At 40.4% G+C, this 24134-nt stretch overlaps 1 protein-coding gene across 2 annotated transcripts in view; it reads left to right on the top strand.

Annotated features, from left to right (window-relative positions):
- Positions 1-24134, top strand: part of TAFA2 (TAFA chemokine like family member 2) — a 131464-nt gene that overhangs the window by 4675 nt on the left and 102655 nt on the right. The window lies entirely within an intron of this gene.

Consider the following 24134-nt stretch of genomic DNA (forward strand, 5'->3'; position numbering starts at 1 on the left):
GAGACTATCTCAATGCCATGCAATATTTAATGCTATGGATTTGCCTAGATATAGAGAAGCATAGCAGTCAACTGGGGATCATATTGTACTGGGCAGATAACTGTGATTTATTCATATCTGGTAGTAAATAATAAAGACCTGTAGCTTAAAGTAGCTCTTTAACTTAGAACAGAGGACGTTATGCCATAATGTCATCCAGAAACGCATTCATTTTTCTTGCAAATTACAGTATTTTTTAAAAAAGGACTTGCATTCCAATCCTATGCATTTTTACTTAGAATTCTGAGTAAATTACTCCTTGGTAAGTGTGCATAGGATTGAAACCTTAATGAATGAAACGTGCCCATTTTAATTTGAGCAATATTTTATTGAAATGTTTAAGGGTGCAATCCTGTAACCTCTTAACTGGGAGTAAACCCCATTGACCTTAATAGGACTTATTTCTGAGTAGGTAGGATTGCGTTGAGAGCTACATGTTTATTTATTATCTATCTATCTGTCTGTCTAACTAAATAAATAGAGAATTGTGTTTATTAATGATATTCAAATTGTTAACTATCAGAAACATTTTTTAAAAAAATAAAAAATACATAGTCTAGTAGTGTAGAAACTGTAATGTTTATTATTTTTTACAATCCCAGGATTATGTGATCTACATGTGATATATGCATGGTGTCAATATGAACATACAGAGTAACCAGAGCAAAAGCAAAAAAAGAGAGAAAATAAATTAAAGACTGCATGAATGTATGAAGGGCGATTAAAGATTCCGAAAAGCTGCTGAGTTGTCTTCTCTGATTTAAGTACCGCTTTAGAATACAAAGCCGTATTGTATGGACAACAGTAACCTTAGAACAGGTTATTTTCTTTTTCAAACTGGCATTGCTATGACAGTACAGTATAAATTTATTAGTTCCTTATGAGCTAAACACAAATTGTGCAATGAATAAAATTCCATAATTAAAACACTATGACAGATAATTGGGATTAACACACTCTCTCTCTCTCTCTTAATATTTATTGTGCTTCAACCCAAAGCCCACTTACTAAAGTGTAAGAAGCATTGTACTTCAGAGGACTTCCTTGGAGCAAATACACACAGTATTTTTCACTGACCATTCAGTTTTTAAAATAGTGCAAGGACATCATAAATAGTAAAAATCATAGGAAAAGAATGACTGTTTCTTTCCCTGTAAGGTAAAATATCCAGACTGATTGAGGCAGTAAACAGCTTTGATCTAATCAAACACAATGCTTAAGCATACAACTTCATATTAAGGCAGAATGGTCAACAAATGAGATAATGGGTTATGCCAGCATATAGCATGGTACAGGAAATTTATTCGTGTTCTCGAAATTAAAGCAATATATGTTCCAAAAATATATAAGCTATGCTTGCAACCAGACATCTCTGGTGCATGAATGTATTTCAAACAGAGTATCTTTATAGTAAAAGTGTTATCAGCTGAAAGTCTGGTGACTGATGACATCACTAATATCATAGCTTCTATCCATCATGGTTGATTCAATCAACCTCCGGTTCCCTCCTACTGCAGACAGACCATACAGAGACTTGTGCTCTAATTCTGCAGAAGTTGCTACCCAGCTTCTGATAAACCTTGTATTACCAGTTGCCTATCAAAAGGAAGCACAAAATAATCATGTCAACCTCAAGTGCTCATCTAAGACTGTAGTGCAAAGCTTTTCACTCCCACAGGAATACAATACAGTTGGGTTTTGTGCTGCTTCTTTCATACAATGTATTTGGAAACACAGTTTGCAGACAGTGAGATAAAATAATAAGATACTACTTTGTTGCAGCTGTGAGGATGGTACTCATTATACGTGCCTAAAATGGAGATACTTTGTCAAGAAAGGATTGCAGTCCCGAATTCCTTGCGACTGTAGTGTGATATATGCAGAATAAATATAATGCAGCCTATGCGGAGGCGGGGATCTATAAATTGGTTTCTGTGGTCCTTACATAATGAGAAACTCTTAGACATCAGAGCCGTCGCTGTTCATATGCGGCAAGACTTTAAGCAGCAGCATATTTTTTTATAAATGTTGGAAAGCAGTTACAAAATTAGTTATGTATACATTTGAAGAATGGGACAATTTGGTATTCCAAGGTTATCAGAATTTATACACTCTATAGTTTATTTTCAATGTTACTGTTAACCCCTTTAAAACTTTTATATGTTGTTTACTGCCAACACTTATTGAGGTGGCTTGCCCAGCCTGAAAAAAATTATCAACATAAATAACTGTTTCTACCAAAATAAAGTAGGTGCATGGCCATCAGCACATCCATACTTAAAAATCAACAAAATCCATGAGGTACCAGTTGGACAGCAGACGTTTTTACGTAGGTTGCCCAAGTCTCAACAATGCTGGTACCGGGAAAATGGATATGTGGAGGGAGTTCCATAAATGAGGTGACACAAAAAAGTTGTGACCACTCATGTTGCTTCAGAAAGGAGAACACACAGAACTGACTCTCCAGTGAAGATCTGAACAAATGGGCAGGCTCGTTTTATTTTGGTAAATGCAGTTCAAAATACAGTGGTACCTCGGTTAAGTACTTAATTCATTCCGGAGGTCCGTTCTTAACCTGAAACTGTTCTTAACCTGAAGCAGCACTTTAGCTAATGGGGCCTCCCACTGCTGCCGCGCTGCCGGAGCACGATTTCTGTTCTCATCCTGAATCAAAGTTCTTAACACGAGGTACTATTTCTGGGTTAGCGGAGTCTGTAACCTGAAGCGTATGTACCCTGAAGCGTATGTAACCTGAAGCGTATGTAACCCGAGGTACCAATGTATAGTGTTATACAGTATAGCCAAACCTACCATGCAATAATATGATGTACTCTATTAAATCTTCTGAGAGCTAAGGAGAGACTGTCCATTACTGAGGTAGTATCAGGAAGTGTCTACTGTATCATGAAGTAAAAAGCAATTGGTTACATTTACTTTTGCTGAGAAACTCATATAATCATAGAATTGCTTCTGAAGATGTTTTGGAGCACTGTTTTTTTAAAAAACAGAACCCCTTTAGGATTGTGTTTCATTGTGTACATTTTAAAATTAATTAAGCACATGCTTATTCCCCTTCTCTTCAAGAGTTGTTTCAAAAAGGGAAGTAGTACCACATCCTCTTCCTGGACAGTACCATTTCAGATTATAAATTGAAAACTGCATTATTCAATTCTCCCGCTTGTTATTTTTCAACTCCTCGAAAACGAGTGTCTTGAAAGGAAAGCTAGTATCTTGATTTTAGTCCAGCTTTTCCTCCAACATCTAACCTTCGGATATGTGATAAGCACAGGAATAGTTGCACCTTCTACTGTCTTGTGTACAGTTTCTTTGTTAAAATGATAATCAAAGGCTATATTCCTAGGGGGTAAGAAAGAGGGAAAGGCTATTGCCTTCATGGCTTTTTTGTGAGATTGTTTGTGATTGTTTGTGAGATTTCCAGAAGCTTCTGGTTAGCCACAGTGGGAAAAACTATGTAGGCTGTTAGTCTGATCCAACACAGCTCTTTTTACATCATTGTGTGGATTGGCTGCGTTGTAAAGTATTGTGTTTAAAGAAATGTTCCCTTGGCAGTGATTGATTTATGATGGCTATTTCACACATCCAGTGGTCAGTGCCCATATGTGAACTCAGCCACAGTAATAATGTTTTATATATTAATGTATTTGCACACCAATACTGATAAGAGTGTAATACTTGGTATTAGCGTTTCCCAAACTTGGGTCTCTAGCTGTTTTTGGACTACAACTCTCATCATCCTTAACTAGCAGGACCAGTGGCCAGGGATTATGGGAACTGTAGTCCAAAAACTGCTGGAGAACCAAGTTTGGCAAACATTTCTTTAGAGCCTTTCCCATCCATAATGCATTAGAAAATGTTGGAAGGATAATGTGCTCTGTGCCAGGCAACAATTGCTGTTATGCGGAGTAGACCCTTTTGTAATGACTGGAAGTGCATTATTTAGCTTCCTACTGCTTAATTTGAGCTAGGGCTTCCCATAGGGGCCTTGTTTCAATGTGTGGGGTTGGTTTGTATTGGATGAAGAAGAGAATATATCTGAACATGTGTAGAATGTGCTTCAGCCTATTCGTTCTTGGAATAGGAGGCAAACTTTCAGACATTGCTGAGAGGCAAGAGTGTAGAGACAATGATGCTTCATATATAGATAGATAGATAGATAGATAGATGATAGATAGATATAGATAGATGATAGATAGATGATAGATAGATAGATAGATATAATGTGTATGTGAAGGCCGCTACACTTGAGTGGTACAGTGGAACAACACTATACTGTACAAGAGGAAAAAAATACATTGAGAAAAAAATTACAAATGCCATGGGAATTGTATTAAAAATGGCATGGGAAATGACGTTACAAGTATTGTCCAGTAGTTCCCTGTGACAGCCACCTAGGTATATACTGACAGACCCTATTGAGGCATGAGACTGAACATGTGTGAGCTTAAACTGGGAAGGGATTGAGGGTTGTACGTGTAAGACCTCCCAGTATCTCAGTGCGTGCTGACTCAACATCAGATCTTTAATGTAAGCTGCATTCCTTACTGTGCGAATGCATTCAGCCAAACATATATAGAAGCCTTTTACATATTTTCATGCTTAGAATGTAAAGGTCTGACATGGAGCCATTGTGCATAAGGGAAAGTTGAGGGCAGGACTTGTGTGCACATCCCTGACCCCCTCCCAAATTTAAGACCTTAAATGTTCGTTCAAACATTGCGGTGGATTCTAGTTGTGGAAAGGAGTCCCATTTTCTCTGGAATAAAATAAATTAGGCTGTTGGCATTGTTTGGAAAGTGCAGTATTTCCATGATACAAAGTTTGTTTTTTAAAAGAAGAAGGAAATAAATATAACAGCGAAATGTTTTTGAGATGTTCATGAGTTGTCGTCCTTTGCAGCTATTATGCACAGGGTTTTGTGTAAGCTGTATGCTAAATAAGAAATACATTGAAATTCTGCAGAAACGTTATCCAGATTCCGTACCAAGAAAAACTGAGTTTCTCAGGCTCGATACATGTTATGCACTTTTGCTCCTATATTTAACTTTGCAGAACTTAATCATTTATTTATAACTTTTCCTCCAAAAAAGCTGAATTGGCAAATTGGCATACATGCTTATTATCCTCCAGCCCTGCAGTGTAGATTAACTAAGAAATAGTGATTGGCCCCCAAACCACTCAGTGAGCTTCCTGGCTGAGTAGAGATTGGAACCCGAGTCTCCACAATCCTAGTGTGACACTCTAACCATTATACCACACTTTCTTATTCTGCTCCTGTTGCTCATGGGGAAGGGGAAAGAAGAATAGCCCCACCCTCCAACCTCTTGAAATCATTTTCTGAAGCTCCCTCTAGAAATGGGAGTTTTCACTAAACATTGCCTGTCTTTGCAGGCAGGGGGTCAATTACAAAACGTTTGCAATTTTCTGTGCTTGCATGGGGTAAACTAACACACATTTCAGCTACATTCTTACAAAGAATATGAATAAAAAATCTTGAGACTTTCTGGTATTTGACTGAAAAGCTGGGGAAATTGCTGAAAAGGGCTGAGCTTTGGCCGAGAGTGCTTTGCAATTTGATCATTTGAACTACTTTAGATTAAACACTTTTATATAAGTGATAGGTGTTTTCTCCTTCTGGTGACATGCGTCCTCCCTTATTAAATGTTGCTGTAATTCTTCTTCTGAACTACTTGCTCTTTATTCATCACTGTGTGGACTTGTCTCATCAACATCAGCGTCTCTGTGAGCTTTCTGAACATCAAAGTTGTTTTGCAGTTAGCGCTATCACATAACTGTTTTCCTTTCCCCTTATGCCCACTTTTTATGTTATGTCAGTGCATAAATAAATGTAAGTCATTTGCATTTTTAAGTTACCTCAGTGCAGAAGGCACTTGTAAGAAATGCCCCTTTTCACATAGAACATTGGCAGGTTGTATTTCTGACAGTTAAACTTGGACTAGCTACAGTGGGCTGCTGAAATGGAATCATCTTACCTAATTTTCCTTGAACAGGAGCAGATTTAGAAAACTATCAGAGATGGGAAATAGGACATACCTTTACTTGCTGTGATGGAAATAACTTATATGCCTGCAACTCGAATTAACAATTTTTAAGTTCTGATGATTTCAATGTGGAAGAGTTAAGCATGTGCTAACCTTCCTGTTGAAAACAACAAGACATGGACATATTTAACTGGAGGGTTTCTGCACACCTTTTACCTCTCCTTCTTGAATAAAACATTTTTTTTAAATTAAAAAACCCCACGTTTTGTCTTTAAAAAGCAGTTTATCTTAAAATGTCAGCATGTGTTTGTCTTGTACTGTTGCAGCTGAATCAATGTACTCTAGTCGGTTTCTTTAAAATGTCCAGGAAGAAATTGTTCCAATAATATACTGGAAGTGAGTTATGAAAGAGGAGAGCGGATTGGAAGGCGGGGAAATACTTGCTTTGCAGTTTCAGCATCTGAATGTATTTAAGCTCATTATCCATCAGTTAGGATTCCAGTGCATTGTATTTAATATTCTGTAACTTTAATTCTAAACATGTTACCCAGATTATATCGAAACAATGGGGTCAACTTCCATATGCTGCCTTTAGAATATGTATATGTATATGTACAGATAGATAGCTTGGTACCTATTAATCATTTGCTCTCCTCATTTTTGGCTTTTTCTCTTTGTAAAATCATGGTTTTCAAATCTCCTTCAATTTTAGCTCCTGAGGGGATGAAAGAAGCAGAAAATGTACTCAGATGGCCTAAATCTGTCAAGGCGAAGGGATTTTGGAGTCTGTAGCCGTATTCCTGACTCTCCATAAATGTCTCCATATGAATTCTGTATGGTTAAAGCTGTATAAACTTTGGACAGGCTGAGAAGAGAGATGAAGAACTATTCTTTTGCGTTTTTGGTACTAGCAGGTTTCGTAGCAGTAATACATTCTGGTACTGCTCTACAAATACTAGGCATTGTGAAAACTGTGTGTAGCAGGCTATACTTGCCACCATTTCATCTAAGCTTGAAATGACTGCTTTTTATTTTTACTTACTTTAATGGTGTGAAATAATTTGTGTTTGAATGGATAAACTAGCTATTGAAATATTACTTGAGGCAGCAGTTTTCTTGTATTGTGTTTCAGCAGTACAGGAATGATTTCATTCATATATATATATATATATATATATGATAATAATGTAATGTAACATGAAATACTTTTAGCCTTGAAAGTTCTTATGACTGTGCAAAGTAAGTTAAGCCCACCAGCATTTTAAGAGGGAGATAGCGTGGAGCAGGAATTAAATGGAAGCCTGGAATTGCAGTGCATAGAGATTTGGGGATTGGACATTCCCGTTGCCACTCAGCTATGAAGCCTATGGGGTGGCCTTGACAGTTCTCAGTACCCTCAGAGGAATTGCTATAAAGGGAAAAAAAGTGAAATATTGTAAAGAAACAATATTTGTACATCCCGCCTGCCCTCCCCATGTGTGCTCGTCCTGGGGGCTAACTGAGACGTTAGGTCCGAGCCCAGTCCGAGGTCGATGGTGCGGTATGGAGGCTGTCCATCAAAGCTGTAGCTGGGTCCAAGGCAGGGAGTTGGGTAGGGTCAGGAACTCTGGCAGAAGAGCAGGACAGGGTGCAGGCAGGAACAGGCTAGCAACCACGCTGCTCCTGCAACCTGGGACTGGGGCTGACTGGCTTTTATCTGCCCCAAGGCATAGGGCAGCCCCGGTCCACAGGTGACTCGCCTCTCCTGGCCTGGAGGCGAGCACTCCTCTTGCAGGAACTTAGTTCCCTCCGTCTCTCTGCCCTGAGCTTCTGCAGCTCAGGAGAGGCTGGAGGGTTACCGGACCCAGAGGCAACCTCAGCCTCCCCTGACGGGGCTGAGAGTGGAGCACCTGCAGGCAATGGTTCCTCCATCACCTCAGGAGCCAGAGCAGACTCAGCTGGTGCCTGCACCTGAGGATCCAGCACAGGTGAGGACCCTTCAGGCTCAGACCCCAGCCCCGGCTCAGCTGGTTCTGGAGGTGGGGACTCCTGTGCAGGCTGGGATTCCTCAGGTTCAGCCTCTCAGTCCGAATCCCAGGCCATCACACCATGGCTGCTTAGCAAATGAGCTCCCCGTTCACCCAGGAACTTCTGTTCCTGGAGGGCTTTGTGTGTTTTTAATGTGTGTGGTATGTTTCATCTTCCTCAACTTAGTATGGTACTCCTGAAACAGTGATTTTGAGGAGCACAAGTTAATTCAAACACCTGCCTGGGTGGCACTAAGGTTGTTTCTGGCTATCCTGATGGGGCTGAAGGAATGGAGGCATTGTGGAATTATCCAGCATATTCCATGTATAGTGTGATGGGAACGTGCTGGAGGCATGTTCATTTGCTGCACTTGTGTGGGGACAGCATGTGAGTGTTGCCACCAACACATTCCCTAATTAGGCAGCTATAAGGACCCCAACACTGTGTCTACTATTCTTACGCCATTTTTGTAGTTTCTGGTCTCCACTGCCAGTCTTGAAGTATGCATTGGATATGACATCTTTTCTGCTGCCACAGCAGTGGTATATATCTAGTCCTGGTGTAATGTGAATATAGGGTTTTTCTGTGTGTTGTAGGACTATTTCATTTATTTTGGTAACTTTTCTTCGTGTGGAATTCGTTGGTAAAGAGTACAAAGAACATAGGAAATAAGATGAAAAAAATTATTCTTTTTTAATTTCAGGAAGTCTAAAGATGGTTTGTGTTTTGGTACAAACTGTATGTTTGTTGTGACATCATTCACATTCTTAAGCCAGTAGAACATCAGTATGTACGGTAAATAATTAGATGCAAAATGCTTAGTGAGTATTTAATAATACAGTTTTCTAATTTTCTGATTAATGATGAAACATATAAAAACATTCATTATGTTTGTAGGAATTCAAGCAGCCACTTTGTGAATAATGGCTTGATTAACTTCCTACGTTAGAAATGGCACAAAACGAAAGGAAAGTAATCTCAATGAATAGATTTTCCCATTCTACAATATATAACCAAACTATTTCTGGAAGACAGAATTAAAGTCTTCTGCACAGTGTGAGAATTATATAACACACTGCATTATTATTCCCCTGCCATGTGCTGAGTCATATCTGGTCCAAGATGTGCATGAGGTTAACATGCAAATCCTTATATGTCCAGTTGCAACCAAAAGTGAAAAAAAGGGAGAGGGTACTTTTATAAGTTGGGCAGGTAGACCCTCCCTAAACCTCATAAATCAGGCATAAATCAGACAAACTCGGCCCTCCAGATGTTTTGGGACTACAATTCCCATCATCCCTGACCACTGGTCCTGTTAGCTAGGGATGATGGGAGTTGTAGTCCCAAAACATCTGGAGGGCCGAGTTTGGGGATGCCTGCCATAAATTAATGAATGTCAGGATCTAGCTAATATTTGGAGTATTGGAAGGAAGATTCCAGGTCAGGGAAAATTCAGGCTAAGCTTACTTTCCATCTGGGAAAGAGTCTTTCACAAAAGGTCTTGATGACCCACATAAAAGAGGAGTCCTTGGACCTGGGCGGACTGGGATTGTCAAGGTGGCAGGGAGAGGGCAGGCAGTGCTCACTGGAAAAAATGAGTCTGGGGATACCCGAGGGATGAGGAGCAGCTGCTTGGACGAGGAGTTCCCGGAAAGAAGAAAGGGAGAACAAAGGCCAGAACCATCTCTTGCTGAAGGAGGCTGCACCAAGAGGCCGGGAACCATGGCTGACTGTTTCTTTGGCCCCAAGTTTGCTGAAGCTGTGAGAGGGGTAATGAGAGACACTCTCGAGGTATAATGTTCTGCACCCACCTTCTTTGGGTGTATATTGATGTAAAATAAACCATATATCTTAGAACGCTACATCCTCTGTTGTGCCCTGAATTCACAATGGAAACATGACTCTGAGTGAGAGCCTGGAACCTTGCTACTGCTTAGCAGAGGTTTGGGTGAGGCATAGCAGTATAATTAAAGAACAGCAAGGGTGTGAGGAAAATTTGCTAGTAGTAGGTAGCACAGAGGGACGTGGGTGGAGCTATGGGTTACACCACAGAGCCTAGGACTTGCCGATCAGAAGGTCGGCGGTTTGAATCCCCGAGATGGGGTGAGCTCCCGTTGCTCGGTCCCTGCTCCTGCCAACCTAGCAGTTCAAAAGCACATCAAAGTGCAAGTAGATAAATAGGTATCGCTCCGGCGGGAAGGTAAACGTCGTTTCCGTGCACTGCTCTGGTTCGCCAGAAGCGGCTTAGTCATGCTGGCCACATGACCCGGAAGCTGTACGCCGGCTCCCTCGGCCAGTAAAGTGAGATGAGCGCCGCAACCCCAGAGTCGGCCACGACTGGACCTAATGGTCAGGGGTCCCTTTACCTTTGCCTTTAGGTAGCACAGAAGAAGTATGCCGCCCTGTAGCAAATTATTTATAGCCATCAAGAGTACAGGAAAATCTGTGCAATAAATGGTTAACACAGTATGAGTCTTCAGCCATGTATATACTTATCTGGATGACAACACATGTTTTGTTTTCTATACCTGGACCTCACATTTTCCTTGCAAGAGAATCTGCCTTTAGGCTTTTGCTTTATAATAGCTACTAAGTGAAATAAAAAGAGGAGGATGCAGAACCTCTCAAGGATGGCTCTCTTACTCTTCTCCATCAACTTAAACCATCTGTTTTGAGATAATTATGTGCTCCATGCAAGTAAGTTTACATACAAGAGAAACTTTAGTTTTGAGAGGAGAAATTGGAAGAGAAGAAATGGCCCCCTTGCAAACAGTACTGGGCTACAAAATCTTAGCTCCATGAATTGATTTCATGACTTCTCAAAGAAAGGAGTGTGAACGTCCATTGTCTGAACTTGAATGTTCTACAAAGAATACTTCTGAAAAATAAATCAAATACTATAGTTTGTGTCCTGCTGCTTTGATTGCCTGGTATTCATCACTATTTCATTTTCAGCTCTGTTCTCAAAGCACTTCCACCATTTTCAGTCCAATTTACATCAAGGGGACTTCTACTAGTTTTCGTGCTTTTGAGGACCAAGTTGGCTGTGTCTGCTTAGATCTTGGCTTTAATTACAGGTAGGATCCATTTGAAGATCCATTTGAAGTGAGGCCCCTCACCCCGTCCTAATAAAATTGTTAAATGTGTAAAAGGCCTTTAGTATGGTTGAAGCTTGTGATATACTTAATATAAAATAGAATATTTTAGAAAGGATAATGATTTTGTGAAAAAGAAGCTGTCAAACAGGGAATCAAATCTACGTAACTCAGATAACCCAGGTGACATGTTCTAGGAGGCTCATGGTGCAGTGGTATCTTGAGATTACAGGTCATCCTTTTCTGCAATATTGTTTCCAAAGAGAGAACCCAGATTTGTGGGTTCTTAAAGTTTTATTCCCATTTTGTTTCATTTCAACATACCGTATTTTTTGCTCTATAAGACTCACTTTTTGCCTCCTAAAAAGTAAGGGGAAATGTGTGTGCATCTTATGGAGCGAATATAGACTGCGCAGCTATCCCAGAAGCCAGAACAGCAAGAGGGATCGCTGCTTTCGCTGCGCAGCGATCCCTCTTGTTGTTCTGGCTTCTGAGATTCAGAATATTTTTTTCTTGTTTTCCTCCTCCAAAAACTAGGTGCGTCTTATAGAGCGAAAAATACGGTAGGTTCTTCAACTACCTAGGAAAAATTTCGTTGGAAGATGTATTGCAGGTGATACCTCTGATCTCATTAGGTATTTGTAGAATGCCCTTCACAGCATGAATCTTCTGCTGCATCTTTACTTCTCATCGGGCTTCTGTTGGGGTTTCTTTTCTGTTGAAACGTGGTGCCATTGCTGTCCAATTTTCTGTTATATATAGGGTGCTCCTAGGGAAGAGCTGTTTGACTGACTGCAGCGGTTCTTTCCCCTCATCCTCCTGTGTCATTATTAAGATCCTCAGATGACTTCCTTTCGGATCATGGAGCAGGTGCAGCATTGTTACTGAAAAGACACGCTCTATAAATTAAACTGTAAATTGGATTGATCTTCTGTTAAAAATTGAGGTCATTAAAATGTTACTGGGATTTAAAGATCCACAGTATCCCCCCTTGTTGCTGCTCCATAGTCCTCAAACACAAGTTGTAGTCTTGCACTATGACTGTCCTATGGAGTATAATGATTATTGAAGCATTTATGACAGAATTATTATTATTATTATTATTATTATTATTATTTATACCCCGCCCTCCCCAGCCAAGACCGGTCTCAGGGTGGCTAATATAAAATATAGTAGAAACATTTTTTTTAAAAAAATAGAGGTTAGAATACAGCTTAAAATGCAGCCTCGTTTTAGTGGTAGCCCATAGACTATAAAGGGAGAAAACATCAAATATTCACCAGGGCCAACTATCCATGCTGGTCCTACATGGGCCAGCAAAAAGAGCTGAGGGAAAATTTATATACAAAATCCCATATAAGGGGTTCCATAAAAAGAAATGAGAGGGAGGTCAGACTGAGTCCAGCCCAAAGGCCAGGCGGAACAGCTCTGTCTTGCAGGCCCTGCGAAAAGATGTCAAATCCCACAGGGCTCTGATCTCCTGCGGTAGGGCGTTCCACCAGGTCAGGGCCAAAGCTGAAAAGGCCCTGGCCCTGGCCCTGGTTGAGGCCAATCTAACCTCCTTGGGGCTCGGGACTTCCAAAGTGTTGTTATTTATGGACCTTAAGGTCCTCCGCGGGGCATACTAGGAGAGGCGGTCCCTTAGGTACGAGGGTCCTAGGCTGCATGGGGCTTTAAAGGTCAAAACTAGCACCTTGAACCTGACCCTGTACTCCACCGGGAGCCAGTGCAGCTGGTAAAGCACTGGATGAATGTAATCCCATGGCAAGGACCCCGTAAGGAGCCTCACCATGGCATTCTGCACCCTCTGGAGTTTCTGAGTCAGCTTCAAGGGCATTGCATGCATAGGAGTCCTAGCTATGTTGTGCATTTACTGCAGGTAGGTGCTTAGCAACCAACCTGCATTGTCTGTGCTGAAACGCAGCTAGCACTGGAATTGGTTTATGCATGGGTCGAATTGTACTGTGAAATGTGGGAAATGGTTTTTGATAACACCTAAAAAGTGGTATGGCGTAGTTGCTAAGAGAATGAAATGAAGCAGGAAACTGGATAGGGAGGGTACTTATGGATCCTTTGCTGTTGCTTGAGTCAAGAGCCCTCAGTGGCATAGAGTACAGTGGTACCTTGGGTTAAGTACTTAATTCGTTCCGGAGGTCCGTTCTTAACCTGAAACTGTTCTTAACCTGAAGCACCACTTTAGCTAATGGGGCCTCCCGCTGCCACCACGCTGCTGGAGCACGATTTCTGTTCTTATCCTGAAGCAAAGTTCTTAACCCGAGGTATTATTTCTGGGTTAGCGGAGTCTGTAGCCTGAAGCGTATGTAACCTGAAGCATATTTAACCTGAGGTACCACTGTACCTTTTATCAGCTTCAACATTGTGGCCCAAGGAGAGCCTAATTACTGTTGTCCACGCTCTGGTAACCTGTAGGTTAGATTACTATACTTAGTGCTGCCTATGAAGACAGTCTGGAAACTTCAGCAGAATTAAGTGGACAGTTGCTCACTGGGGCAAGATTGTTTGAGCATCTAACACCAATCCTGGCCTGACCGCACTGGCTGCCAGTTAGTTTCGAGGCCCAATTCAAAGTGTTGGTTCTCACCTATGAAACCTTAAATGGCTCAGGACTGCAATACTTCAAGGAATGCCTATCCCCATTTGAACTGGCTCTGCAATCATCTTCTGAAGCTCTTATTTATCTATTAGCTTTTAAACGTGCTTGTGGTAGGGGCTTATTTGTTTTTTTGTTATGTAGTTTGTTTTCTCATTTCTTATTTTTATGTTGTAAACCACCCTGTGATCTTCTGATGAAGGGAAGTATACAGATTTAATTCATAATAATAATAATAACGATCTTTCTTTCTTTCTTTCTTTCTTTCTTTCTTTCTTTCTTTTTGCAATGCTGAAATTCCAGCTCATGGCCTCTATGGCCTATCAGCCTTATTTCAGCACCATCACTAGTGGACAGCTCTTGCTCCTTGTATTAACAAGGCCATGAATAAGCATTGCCTGCTTGCAAAGCTTCAGAATGTTGACATGGTATCATCCGTCCTGTTCCTTTCTTTCAATCTTGAGCATAGATAGGTGTGGAGTCTTATCCTACCTGTGCTGGTTTGATGGAAAACTAAAGTAGCTGCTTGGAATAGATTCCTGCTTTTAAAAAAGATTTTCAAAAGCACACCCCACCGGAGAAAACAAAGGAATTTTACACACTAGAAGCTTTGAGCTCACTAGAGGCTCTGAGCTTCTTGCTGCTGGCCAGCTGACAAATTTACTGTTTGTGAGTGAAGTATTGCCCATTTCCTTTACTCTGTGATTGTAGTTTCACACTCACTATTCTTTGGAATGTATCTCTGGTGAAAGGCACAATCAAGATTTCCCTCTGATGTTCTGCCCTTTGTTAGTCAACTCATGCTTGTACAACCCAACATCTTTCTGTGCTTGGCCAATAGCAGAAGGTAAGGTATCTCTGCTGAAAATTGCGTGGAGGTGGACCTCTATGTTTGACCTGTATTTGGATATCACATTTGTAGATAATTCACCAGTTTGGTATTTTTAACCCCCTCCCCTTCACCTGTGTACTTTCTGCCTTGCACAAAAGGTGAACCATGTATTAGAGTCGCTGTTTTTGTTCTGTTGTGTTTTGTATGCAGTGGTAACTGTTGTAAAAATCTTCTGACTGTTGTACAATTCTGTGCGTTTGCTTCTCTTAAATGTGAAAATGAACTTGACGATAGAGGAAAAACAGTCCTTCAACAGGAAAATGGGAAGAATGTATAAGTCAGGGGATTTAAACTCGGTATCCATATTAAATTAACTTTTTGAAATGTTTAGGTGGAAGGCTAAACCAACACTGGGGCATCATGAGAAAGCAGCAGTGTAGGAAAATTCATAGGGAAAATGCTGAGAGAAGTCCATTTGGGTGGCCTGCAATAACACCAACTGGGCAAAGTTGCAGAAAATGCAACTTTTAAATGAGAAGAGCAAATACACAGCTCAGTGTATTTTATATAGTAAATTATATTTTGTATATTAAGATATCTTGCTTGTAACAGGGTAGATAAGAAGAAGCAATTATATTTTGTTTGTAGGACGTTATTAACATTTCACAGCCAGTAGTTGATTAACTGTTGAAAGACATCTCAGAACATAGAATTTCAAGACACCGTTATGGAGAAATGAAGGCAGTGCTGACCACAGTGGTAGACAACTGTTGGCTACTTTGTGATGTTTTAGATGCTCATTATAAAGATATTACTTACATTTCTGTTATTCTTGGATTTGCTTGTGTGAACTTATGGACGCAGCTCCACAAGGTAGGAAAAATGATGGGTAAGAAAAGCTGTACGAAAAGAAGTGAGAAAAATGACTGAAGAGAAGGCTCTTTAGTTAAAGTAAAAAAGGATATTCTGGGGTCCAAGCTATAAGTCACGTCTTAATATATTTTCTTCAACTAATTCTGTAGGAGAGTTGAAGAGATACTAGCAGGAATTTCACTTTGATCATATCCATACAATCCTTATGCAGTGTCATGATAACAGTATTACTGTGTTTGTGCTTATTTTAGATTAAGAATGTCATTTCTTTGCTGCTAATTTCCTCGTATTAATTATCAACATTATATTTTATAAACGTTATGCTGCAGAAATCATAGGTGTTCTAATAATCTAAACATTTTCCTACCTTGGTCCTGTTTAACTCAATGGGACTTACCTGAGTAGAGAAAAACTGTAGACCTGAGATTATTATTTTTTTTAAGCTGAAGCATTTCCAAGGGTTCACTAGTTTCAGTCTTTTTCTTGAGGTACCTCATGCAAAGAGGTGACAGTCACCTTCAGGAACCTGAAACTGAGCATATAAACCGCTTCTAGGAGCCTCCGGCATATTTCAGTAATTGAAAACTTTTTAAAACCAATCAACTCCTTCTCTCATGCACTTAGTAGTGTTAACAGCAGCATGATTCAAGGACTATGCAGTCTTTGCCTTCATTCTTTTTTTGGAAAAATCATTGTAGTTTCATATATTTCTCTGTTCGGAAGAAAGTTTAGCATAAATCTGTGATGTGCTTGGGAATCTGATTACAGTACTAGATACGTGTGGCATCTGCAGTAAGTGCTTGGCACCCAAACCCTTGTTGTCTGGTATCTGAGAAAAGTGCCTTACTCCTGGTATATTGATAAGGCCATGCCCATGGCGTACTCCATTGCATGTGCTGCCATTGAAACATTTAGCACCTTCTTGGGAGTGGGCACTTATGCACAGGTCGGGTTCGCATTTGGTGACTCATTATTTGGATGATATACTAATGACTGGCAACTTGTCACTGCATCCTTCCAATCTCTAGCATTGGAATTAGGTGTCCCACTGGATACAGAGAAGACCAAAGGCCATGCTACACAATTACTTTACCTTTGCATTGAATTCGATGTGGAGACTCAGCCCTCCAGGCTCCCAGAGCACAAGCTAGTAGCCCTTAGAGATCTTGTATCACAATTCTGCAAAAAGAAGGCTACCCTGTGCCAGGTGCAATCCTGTTTCTGTCTTTTATTCTGCCTGCTTTATTTAACATATAATTTACTAAATGTTATTTCAGCCTTGGAGAATATTATATCAGCTTCTATAATTCCTCTGTATGTCAATATCCTTTGGCTTTCAGCATACCTACTGCTAATTATATATTCCCATTTGCATTGTTTATTGGGGCAAGAACAGCTTAGGGCACACATAAAACACTCCTATTGTCATCATGAATTATCACTGCTCTTTGCTTTTGTTTGCTCTCCTGCAGATATATATGTTTAATTTCAGTTCTGTGTGTGAGAAAGAAAACACTCTTAGTAAAGTTCTATGCTGTGTTCAAACCAAGTGAGTGCCAGAATGTGATGGCTATATAGAAGGGGGGAAAACCTTATTCTGTGGCTGTATCTGTGTTGTGACTCATAGTAATTGAGAAGTTCTCTTGTGGACTGGTAACTGGTTAAAGAATAGGAAGCAGAGGGTGGAAATAAGTGAACAATTCTCAATGAATACAGCTTGGTTTCCAGTTTTTGTTAATGTTTTCATATATATAGCATCAGAGCAGTGCCGTGCATTGGTGCTGACCTGACTTGTTAGCTGCACTGCCACCTACCAACTGATACTGGTTTATACTCTTCTGAATTAGTTTAGAAAAGCCGCACCAAACTATTTTAATAAAAGAAGGACAAATCTCTTCCAACTCTATGTACAATTCTTGGTCAGTGGAGGAGTGGAGCATATAGGCACGGGTTAATTAATCCTGGAGGCACACTCGAAAGGAACTTTGGGAAGTGTGGGAAAAACAGTTTTAGTGGCTAGCCCAAATGGGAAGTAACCTTCCACTAACTTCCAGTCTTGACTCTGCCTCTAGGTGGTTAGCAGAGTAGGCACAAATCTAGAGAGGGCAAATTCTTTTTCTTCTTCTGATTACTTAGTATAATGATTTGTTAATCATGTGCTTCTAATTTTTGTTTTAAACAACAACAACAACCCAAGTCCCTATTTGCCCCATAATCTCTCATTTCACAAGAGTATGGACAGCAATTACAGAAGCTTTTATGCTCACATAAAACTCCTCCTGAGACACTCTCAATGTGCACTCTCTACTTCTTGGCAACAGAAAGAAGCAAGCCTTCCAAAAGACCGACTTCCACTATGTACACTTAAGCCACCAAAGCGAGAGAAGGATGAATATAGACTTTCAGCCAGCTGATTTTCCAGCTTTGTCAGGGATTCTCAAATTAAACCCCCATGCTGAAACCTAAACAGAATTAATATCCTTCGCCAAATATATCTGGCCTTACCTTTTGTAGCAAAGTTTCCTTCACCCACCCATTTCCTCCTTTAAAAAAAAGAGAGAGTTGTAAGATTCTGAAACTTGAAACTTTTTACCAAACTATGGATCTGTCCACACTTCCGTTTGTCACATGATTTCAAGTCATGGGTTCCAGAGGGGTTTGCTGCCTTCTTTCCCCTCATCTTTTGCAAGTGGCAGCAGGAGGAACAGAAGTTGTGGGCATGTAAGGAAAGAAGAGGAAGGGAGCTTTCCCCTTTTGTTCTCCATCACCCTAACATACCAGTTAACATTGAACAGATCAGTTCACTCTGCAGAAATGTAAGGAAGTACCGGTATATTGTTGTTACCTTTCGGTTCAGGGACATGGAATAGAAATAAAAGGTCCAGCTTTTCTCCTCTCTTCTCTCTGCCATCCTGGCACTTCCTCTTCTGCTGCAGTTTGCAGGGGTTAAAAGAAGGAGGTTTGTTTGGTGCTGAGGAAGAAGTGTTTTTGAGGTCGCTAGGGATCACTTTTCAGATTGCCTTAGAATAATCATTCAAGTGGGGATGTGTGGCTTGCATAATTCCCAATTTTGATTTGAAAAGAGCTTGGGAATGTTTACCTGTCTTCAAAAAATATCATAGCAAATAGAAAACGAGCACACACCAGGGAGAAGTATTTTAGGAAGGTTGCAGACTTCTGGAAAGCTGCAAGCCTTTTTGAGTCTCTAACATCTTGTGCATGCATATGTACCATGGCAGGGGGAGACCTAGAGGTAGGCGTGTTGTACATGTGCCAGGAGAAATTCAAGCCTGGTCACTGTCTCTTCTTGGGCGTCCCTCCCAGGGAAATGGCCAAAAAGCAGGGCAAGCAAGCCTTGCAAAAGTGTTTGCAAGGTTGCTGTATAAGCAACTTTACTCTCTCTGTGTGTATTTTGTCAATGAATTCTTAAATCAAACGTCTGACCAGTTCCAAGTTTGAATCAATAATGTCACAGCTGAGCAAAAACACTGCTCAGTTAAATTAGTAGTCTTTGAGAATCAATGAGGGAAAGGGGAAGGCCAACCAATGAAGCTCAAATTCCACAATGTGTTGTTTTGTTTGCTTGTTATGATGCTCCCAGCCTTGAAGGCTTTCTATTCTTCATTAACTTTGAATAATTTCATTTCATGTCAAGCAGCTTTTCAGCTCTGCATCATCACCGTAATCAGTATTTATTGTTTTGTGGAACAAGTTGTTGCCGTTTACCATTTGTCATGTTTCCGCCTTGCTGGCTCACTCCAGTCTCTAGGCTTCAGTCTCAAATAATTAACACTGGCCTAAAGGGATTCCTGCTAAATCCACCAATTTGTATGTATGCTGAGTGATTGTTTTTCAGAGAAAGTCCTGTGTTCAATTAGTGTTACACAAACAGCAATCTTTCAGAATTGTACATATTCTTTGTTTCTGCCTTTTCAAATAAAGAAACCATTTACCTAATCTCCCTACTCTCAAGACATCATACACTTGCCACATTTCCTCTCAATAGCTGAAAGGTAGCCAAGTCTGTATGAACAAAAACAAAATCTCACAGGCCAGGATTCAAAGAACCGCATAACTAATGCTGCCTGCCCAGCAGGGATTTGGGACTGTATTTCTGGAATAACAGCTCTCCCCCTTGCTTTTTATATTAAGAGGCGTGTCAACAGCAGTTGTAATATGCTATGGGGAGCACTTTGGGTTGCTTCGAGACCGAAATTGCTGACCCCACTTGGCCATGCAAACAACCTGTATCTGTTTACATCCCACAATCAAAGAATCCTCTGGTACCTTAAAGATGAATTAATTTATTGTCACTCAAGTTTCATAACCATGCCTTGATTCTGAAACAAATGTAGAATTCTGACTAATTGCTTACGTAACTGATATGCAAATACAGCTCCTGACTTTATAAGTTACATAAAGTCCAAACCACATGCTATTTGGAAATGTGTTAGCATTTAACCAATGGCCCATTTAGATGATGAAAAGCTACCCAGTAGAAATGACTGCAGTAAACAATAGGAAAGGAAGACATAACCTTTCTCTGCCTGTCATGCTAGATCAGGGGTCAGCAACCTTTTTCAGCCACGGGCCGGTCCACCGTCCCTCAGACTATGTGGTGGGCCGGACTATATTTTGAAAAAAAATATGAACGAATTCCTATGCCCCACAAATAACCCAGAGATGCATTTTAAATAAAAGGACACATTCTACTCATGTAAAAACACGCTGATTCCCAGACCGTCTGTGGGCCGGGTTGAGAAGGCGATTGGGCCGCATCCGGCCCCTGGGCCTTAGGTTGCCGACCCCTGTGCTAGATAGAAGTGAAGTTGATAATGCTTTTAATGCAGGAAGATAAGCCTTATAGTTACTCAGTTTGCTGAGCTGTTGTACTAATTAGTGCTGTAGAAGAATGTCAGAAACTGGAGTTTAGAAATACACCCCCCCCCCTTTCACAAATATCAAGCATATTGTGATCTGGGTCAAAATTTGGCCCAGCTTATAAGCGGTGACCATTCTTCCAAGTTTCCTCTTCCATTTACTCAAAATTTATCTTCTGGCTGCATTGGTGAGAAGGGGAAGACAGATAAGAAATGATTTTAGGCTTTCCTTTGGTCCTGAAGCAGAGTTGAGTGTCCTGCTTTAATGTCACACAGGTGAGGAAATCTGGAGAGACATGAGGAGGAGGCAGTTGAGAAGGGGAAGACTTCATTCGGAAGAAGACACAAAGATCTTCTCTATCAGTAGTACTAATTCTGCCTAATAATTCATGGCTAATTTTATGTCCCCATCAGAACACTTAGATAGGAATTTCAGACGTTAGTGAATTTGGGCATTTTAGTACAATGCATTCATTCTTACTGGCAATATTTGGGGTGTCCATCATCTTATTCCCAGGCAGCTGCTAGTTATTTTGGATGCATTTGTAAGTCCATTTTTGTCTTTGCTTTTCTTAGCAATAGGAGAGACTACCAAAATAATTTAAGGATCTGTTTGATCAAAGCTGGAAATGTGTTCTATTAGTGTTTATTTTTAGATTACTCCTTTTCGGTACCTTTAGATCATAGTCTACTGAAATGCAGTTTTTTCTTTTAAAAAAACCATGGGCAATAATTCTTTTTCTGACTGTAGCTGTTGTAATAGATGTAACAAAAGCTTTGATAGCATATTCTTCCAACAGTACTGCCTATTTTACATTTTTGCAGTGATGTACTACCACACTTAAAGCTTTACAATATTTTTTTCTCTCCAAATAATAACTCAAATTATTTTCTCAAAAAGATGACTATTTCAATTAAGCTCATATTTCAGTTAAGCTCTTCTATCTTCAGACTTTCTCCACCTGTATTTGTTTAAATACTCTTCTTCCACCCCAGTTTTGAATTTTTGACATGCTGGCTCTAACCTGAAGATTCTTGGGCTTTTGACTTCTAGGTAGTTTTGTGATTAGCTGGCTTGCACAAGCAGGAAAAATGAGTATAGAGTGTTTAAAGATTTTGACAGGTATAAAAGGTCACCTATTTGTTTATTGGCTTGAGCAACACTGAGAGCTGATGATGAGGTGTCTCTTGTGTATGAACCTAGCCGCTGTTGCCGACACTGTTAAACTTGAGGCACCTTCAGAATTTTTAGCATTTAAAAATATTTACTGCAAATAAAAATAGGACTCAACAAGAGTTTCTGAAAATATTTGAAATATTTACATTTGTAATATTTCAAAACATATGTATAGTGTTTGTAAAAATAGTTAACATCTGTACAGTATAGTTTTACTTTTTTTGATTAAAGCCTGAATAGGAATAGATTTGGAATCTTAAGATAGGATGGTTTTTATGATAATAGCTTTCAGTTGGTGAACCCTCCCCAGCAACCTTCCTTGTTTCTTAGGGATCCTTTGTGCAATTTGTGTTTTTGTATCTAGGTAAGTGTGTACGAAAACCTGTTCCCATAGAAAAAAATATATTTTAAGTTCTAGTGAAGTGAATTAGATGTTTCATTAATAAATTGGAAGTATACAAGACCATAAGGACGGCACAGTGGAGCGTGTGAGAATGTGCAGAAATTTGCCTACTGTACAAAGGGAAAATGTACATTAATTGATCTTCCTGCTGCTTTTGCCTGTGGCCCTGCCCACCTCCACAAGCATGTGGTGTCCAGAAGGACATATGGCCACAACAGGCTGATGTAGGACTTTGCAGGTTACAACCAGCACAGTATCCCTTGGTTAGTAGTCCAGTAACCAGCACAGGACTTGGTCAATAGCAGGCATAGGCAAACTCAGCCCTCCAGGTGTTTTGGGACTACAACTCCCATCATCCCTGGCCACTGGTCCTGTTAGCTAGGGATGATGGGAGTTGTAGTGCCAAAACATCTGGAGGGCCGAGTTTGCCTATGCATGGTCAGTAGTCTCACCACAGCTCGTTCTATACTCCTGGTGCCTTATAGCACAGAAAGTGTCTTCTTTTTCCACCATTCAGCACCGGCCAACTGTGAAGGAAGCCTAATGAAAGGAATTGGGGGAGGAATTCCTCAGATGCTCCTTAGTAATGACTCTCATCTGTTCACTTCTCTGAACCTAGGAAGGCATAAGTTCTCTCCAAGCTTAGTGGATTCCCCTAAATTTGTGAAGAGTTACTAATAAGAGCTCACTTTGCAGCATTTTCTGATTTGGTACTTTGTGTCTTTAGAATGTTTTCCTTTCTCTTCTTTAGCTACGTTCCATCTTTCCTATGTTCACTCTCCGGTTTCAACAACACACATGTAACATGATGTTACTGCGACATATGACAGCATTCCTACGCATATATTCCTTCCATGTAGGAAGAGTTGTGTGCATCGCTTGTATAGGCTCATGGGCCAGTGTGTGTTTTGGAAAGAGCGTTGGACTTGAACTGGAGGTATTTGGCTTCAGATCCTCACTTAGTTGTGTTTGTATGCAAATCGTTGCTTGTAGGCTAACCTGCCTCACAAGCAGATGGAGTTGGTTTTTATTGGAGATTGTAAGCTGGGGAAATAATTCCATATTCCCTGTTGCAATATATTGTGCTTTGAGTACTGGGAAAATATGATATCTACGAAGACGCATTGGCTTCTTGAAGGGCATTTGAAAACCATACAACGAAGGAACAAAATGGCTCATTTGTTCTTCCACAAACAAATTCAGTCTGTCTGTGACTAAACAAGAAATCAATGATGTAAGGGTTTACAGTTGCTCCTGTATACAGACTGGCAGCAATGAATTGTCTCTATAATAATAAGTTGTTGTATTCTACATAGCTGCAATTGCTTGGAATAAGGACTGCAGAATATATTAAGTTCTGATGGAATGAGTACCATACATCTACAAATCCACTTATTCGTTCACCAGAGATGTGCACCTAGAAATACTGGACACCCCCACAGTACATCATATTCTCCCTTGTTTTTGCTTGCACAGAGCTTTAGGAAAAGGAGGAAGAGGTATGAACCTTGTTATGTGCTGAAGTTCTCACCCTTGGCCAGCAGGGGGATACTGTAGATAGTTTTCAATCAGGTCCACATATGCAAATAAGGGACTGAAAGTGACGTTCAGTGATTGGATAGTTACAGAAAGTGGTTACTGTTGTATTGTAGTGGAGCTCTATATAAGCAGGCTGGTTGAACCCTTCAGTTCAGTTCTGTTCTGGCTTGTGAATAAACAAGAGCTGTTTGAAGAATCGCTGTGTCGTCTGATATGTTCACCCACAGCTTAACAAACCTCTCATGCTCTTTCTCACCTCCTTACTTCAGCATGTAACTCATTTATCCTTCCCTTTTTTCTTTCTTTCTTTTTTTGTATTTTCAAAACTGCGGGCTTCCAGTCAGGATTTGTTATTTTTATTAATTGAATCACTGTATAACTGCTCGTTATTCAAGGGCTTTATATATATATTATCCTGATCACCACCACCCCAATCCATGTGCGCTTGCCAGAGGATTTGGGGAAGGGTTTGGGATGTAGGTGATGCTGTGGTCTAAACCACTGACCCTCTTGGGCTTGCCGATCAGGTTGGCAGTTTGAATCCCCACGACAGGGTGAGCTCCCGTTGCTCGGTCCCAGCTCCTCCAAACCTAGCAGTTCGAAAGCATGCCAAAAAGTGCAAGTAGATAAATAGATACCGCTCCGGCAGGAAGGTAAA

Source organism: Podarcis cretensis (assembly GCF_951804945.1).
Source record: "Podarcis cretensis genome assembly, chromosome: 10".
In the NCBI taxonomy this organism is placed as follows: domain Eukaryota; kingdom Metazoa; phylum Chordata; class Lepidosauria; order Squamata; family Lacertidae; genus Podarcis; species Podarcis cretensis.